The following is a 5567-nucleotide window of genomic DNA, read 5'->3' as shown; positions in this document are numbered from 1 at the left end:
AACGTTCAACAAGCGCTTCCATGGGTACCGCTAAGCTATAAAAGCGGCTCTTCAGATAATGCATTCAGTCATACATGAGGAGTCATTCATGATTCATTCGTCATTCGTAATTCATTCGTGAAGCAGAAGTGAGTGATTCATAAATCAGAACCAAGTCAGTCACAGTAGAAGGAGACTAGAAGAGAAGACAGTCATAGTCCAGTCAGCAGTCATTGATTGTGATTAGGAATGATTGTAGGCGTCAATAAATTCAACCATCAAGTCCAGAACCCTTTCTTATTCGTTACGGAATCCCGGACACGTGATATTATTATTATTATTATTATTTCGTTCTGTTGGGCTGCCTGACAATATTATAATATTATATCATGTTTTCCCCTACTATTATTGTTCTTAATTCAAATTATAATTTCAAGGTTTTCTCAAAGACGTGACGCCCAGACTCTCGGCACACTAAAAGTTTCGGGACCACTGCTATAGTTATACAGCCATAATTTTTATTTATGCCTTGCACAGTCAGTGGTGACTGATTACGAGTGTAATCGTAATACACATATGTGTGAGAAATATACATATATATGCAGAATATAGAGGCCTTCGTTATATTAGTTACATGCTTTTATAACACAGGTGTTCCTTGTCTTCATAAAATCCCGGAAATGAACACAAACAATGAAGTTGTGCATTTTGTGTAGTAGGCGAGAGACTGTAAACGTTGTCTTGAGAGACTCTGATGCAGTTACACGTGGGAGGCGATATATGGAAGTGACAAAGCGAATAGGAACTTAACCGGGATTGTAGTATGATGTGGGTAATGCTGATGCTTTATACACCGTCGCGTTGATAGTAATTCGAAAATGCGAGCTATTGATGACCTGCAGTGTTAGACCATCTACAGCATCGGCCAGTTGGCTCAGCGGTCACAAGACCGGGATGTGGCATACCGAAAGTTATTTTTTCCTATAGAAGGGTAAAATTATCCCTGTGCTTATTTAATTAAGTACTATACGATGGAGACATGTGAAAGAGTGGAGGCTTGATCTCCGCATTAGATGGAGGTGAGTTATCAGCTTCACACTGCGGCTACTTTACCCCAAGGGAGAGAGCCTCCTGTACCCATTAGATAGGAGGCTGGGTTAGCCCCAGAGTCGGTCTGGACGCTGTGGAAAAGAGAAAGACCTTCCACTGCCAAGAACAGAAGCCGTTATACTCGTACTGACTGAGCTATCCTGAATGCCTTTTTTTTTCCATAAGGAAGACTAAAATGTTTACGAGACCGTGTAATGTATGTGTAAATATGTGTTGTGAACAGAAGTTGTATGTATGTAGGCAGGCCTATAGATGAACGTGTGTAAGGAATTCCCCACCATTTATGGACCTCGAAGATTCACTATTGTTGAGAGGAAACTATCTCTGCATACTAATCTGAGCCATTTGGTTCCAATCCACACGCTCGCATCTTATTTTCATAACCTCCATTTCAATATTGCCCTCCCATTTGCGTATAGGTTTTCCAACCAAAAGTTTGAGTGCCCTTGGCATTTCCTCCATGTACCGTCCAAAATCAAACAAAATTTGGAACGTGCACTCATCCCGCAGTACACAGGGCTTGCACATGCGTTCTTTGCTTAGATTTGAGCCTGTATAATGTGGATTCCCATGACAATCGAAGTGGCCATACAAGTTTATGTAAGGAGCTCTAACATCAGATGTCATGAAATCCCTCCAGCGGGTCTCACATTGTAACATGCAGACGAGCGGACAGATAAGAGAGGATTTCACGTATTGACCTATGCATATAGTGTATAACGGATGTTTTCCTATTTCCGCGGTAGATTCGAGGTTCGTATTTGCCTGCTGGCCGCAGATGCCTTGTGAGTAAGCCTCCTTTCAGGCAATATCGGTTCTTTCTTTCGGTACCAACATCTCATAGTTCTTTCCTTTGTGCGGTGGCCGGTATCTCACCCTGAGGGAAGGTATGATTTAATTGAAGATGTTAGTCTTCTGATTTGACGTCTTGTATACTGTTGGCTAGTTGCCTAAGTTCCTGAAGAAAGTGCTACTTCTGCAGGGCAAAACGGCTTTGCTTCTATCATGAAGGCGCAAGCAGCTGGTTCCTCCGGGACGTTGCCAACGATCTACTGCGTACAATACGTAGTGTCACATGTGAGAAGACAGTAGCAATCTTCGTAGTCGTTGGTGTGAGAATCTAACTCTCACATTTGTTTATTCTTATCTCTCTCTCTCTCTATATATATATATATATGGTTTAATTCAGCTCTGGGGTCCTCCTCGTGTTTAATTCATACACAAAATAAGAAGGAATCATTCCTAAACCGTAGAAATACAGAGTGAAACTGTTAATTGTATTGGGATTAAACTGGAACAAAAATGTTATTGATATTACATGCACTAAACCAATAAAGGGTTGAAAGTCGACCAACGTTTCGGGGAGCTGTCCACATACTTTCACACTGGTTTATTGCTTGGCGTCTTTTTCGACCATGAAGATGTTCCTCCGAAACGTCTGTGGATTTTTAACGGAAAGCATGGCGTTATATCCCAGAAGATGTTATTCTTCATAATCACCGCTGTGAGAACCTCAGATCTTACATTAAACCAATAAAATAGAATCAGATATTTACTCACCATTTTCTTGATATATGTAGTTATTAAGTTTAAACACATTTCTGATTTTACTTATGCAGGTCAAGTTATTCGGGGGGCACGCAGTAGCGTAGTTGGTTGAGGCACTATGCTACAAGCCGGAAGGTAGCGTGTTCAAGTCCCGATGAGGTCATTGGATTTTTTCAATTGACGTACTCCTTCCAGCCGCACTATGGCACTAGGTCTACTCAGCCTCTAACAGAAATGAGTACCAGGAATATTCTTGGAATATTCTTGGGGGTTAAGGGCGGCCGGCGCGTAGAGCTGACAACCTTACCGCTATCTATGAGCCGATTGTATAGAAAACGTGGGAACCTCAACAACTCACAACCATATGGGCCTGCACGGCCTGTTACAGGGCTACCTTTACTTTAGATCAAGTTATTCAGTTAGGTGCATGATGTGGCAACAAACGGCTGAAGTAAATAACGTACGAGTCATTATATTTAATGATATAGCCTAATACATATTCGTCTTTGCTCATTGAATGCGAAGAGAAGCAGTTACTGCCCAGTAAAGCCTCCAGAACATACAGCAATATGAAAGAACGTTGCTGGGCGTAGCCATGTAGTTGCACAGTGTATATCATATTGAGCAAACACACGTCTGTGGATACTATATGGTTCCCCATACCAGCGGGTATAATGCAGTTCTAATTCGTAAATGTATGATGCTCGTGGCCATATACTGATGCAGGATGATCCTGGACTAGATCCCCAGTTTCAGGTCAGGAGCTTCGAATGTCCCCACATCAACTAGGTTTCGCTAATTAGCGGAAACTATTGGCTAGAATTGCCACTGCTAGACGTACGGCTACTGCTGCGGTAACTACTTCCGCCTCGTGGACGACCATTACTACCTCCACCATCTATCTATCTATCTATCTATCTATCTATCTATCGCTCTACAGCCCTTTGTTGGACCTTGATCGTTTTTTTCAATTTATTGATCTTTTAGACGGTAAGACTCCTTGGACGGGGGATCATCCCGTCGCAAGGCCGCTACCTACACACAGGACAGCACAAATCCAGAACAAACACACACACACACACACATCCATGCCATGAGTGGGATTCGAACCCACGATCCTAGTGTTTGAGCGGACGAAGTCAGTTCACGCCTTAGACCTCGCAGCCACTGTGGTCGACCACCACCACCACCACCACCGCCATCACCATCACCACTACTACAAACATGAAACACAAACTTCCTCCTTATCAATATTCAGCATTTTTTCCCGGTTCCAGGTATTTCCTTGGGCACCAAACTTCTGATTAACTATAAAGGAGTTGAGGTTCTCACAGCGGAGATTGTGAGGAGTTCTATCTTCTGGAATATATCGCCGTTTAATCCTTACACAGCGTTATATTACAGAAGACAGAACACTTTTATTTAAGTCTTCAGCAAGAAATCAACTGCTAGGGTCGTAAAAAAATTGCTCAAGTGCCAGATTTCTAGGCTGTAATTATAATTATAACTACTAATTATTATAGTCCGTTACGCGTTGTTTGCAACGGAGTTTGTAAATTTAACGCATAATAGAGACATCCTCGCAGATATTTCTCATCTGAAACGTCTGAACGATTTGTATGAATTTGGTGTCAGACCTGTACGCCACAAGATGTCTGGCGATTTTTATGTTTGTTCTTATCGATCCAAACTTCACTTAAAGCTGCAATGAACTTCTTGACGCCGGCTGTGTTCTGCACCTAAGGCATTACTTACGGGTGCCATAAACTGTCTGGCACCGGACTTCTGTCTTTACCTTCTGCCACACTTCAGCCATAAGTGGGTGTGATATTTGTCAGTTGAAGAATTAATTAAAGATGTTAGGCTCCAGCGATCAGGTAGCTCACGGGGTGGATAATACTGGGCACGTGAAGGTGTAGACAAGCAACCGGATGTGAATCATAGCGTATGATACATCTCGAGGGTGTTTACTGTCTAAACTGCAGTATGACAGGGAGCGTAATTAATCGAATGATTTCACGAATCGTATTTCTGACACCAGCTCCCCCCCCCCATTCTTGAACACGAACACAGTTTTTGAATTAGCATTGTACTCGTAGACGTGTTATTGGTTATTTCAAATTGCAAAATTTGCTAATTTAGTTCCATAAAAACAACACGTTGTTAAACTTTATTTAATTTTTTTTTTCTGTTAGGAAGGCAATTAAATATTTCAAATTCATTCTGTTTGTGTTTAGAAATTTATACGCGTATGTAGCTTAGGACCGTGTAGGTAAACATTTGTCTGATAAATTTCCTATCCAGAATCGTTTAAAACAAGGAGATGCTTTATCGCCACTCCTTTTCAGCTTTGCCTTAGAATATGCAAGTAGGAAGGTCCAGGGAAGCCAGGTGGGACTGAAATTAAACGGGACACATCAGCTGTTGGTCTACGCCGATGATGTGAATCTACTGGGTGATAATGTAGATACCATAAAAAAAACACACAAACTTTGATTGACGCAAGTAAAGAGGTTGGTCTAGAAGTAAACACAGAGAAAACTAAGTATATGTTACTGTCTCGTCACCAAAATGCAGAGCAAATCATGACATAAAGATAGAATCATCAAGCCAAGGAGGATGAGGTTGGCCGTTCATGTAGCATGAATTGGGGGAGNTGATGTGAATCTACTGGGTGATAATGTAGATACCATAAAAAAAACACACAAACTTTGATTGACGCAAGTAAAGAGGTTGGTCTAGAAGTAAACACAGAGAAAACTAAGTATATGTTACTGTCTCGTCACCAAAATGCAGAGCAAATCATGACATAAAGATAGAATCATCAAGCCAAGGAGGATGAGGTTGGCCGTTCATGTAGCATGAATTGGGGGAGACGAGGAATACTTATAGGATATTGGTGGGAAAGCCAGAAGGACAGAGACGACAGG

This window comes from Cryptotermes secundus, unplaced genomic scaffold (genome assembly GCF_002891405.2).
Source record: "Cryptotermes secundus unplaced genomic scaffold, Csec_1.0 scaffold197, whole genome shotgun sequence".
Lineage (NCBI taxonomy): Eukaryota > Metazoa > Arthropoda > Insecta > Blattodea > Kalotermitidae > Cryptotermes > Cryptotermes secundus.
This window is presented reverse-complemented; position numbering follows the sequence as displayed.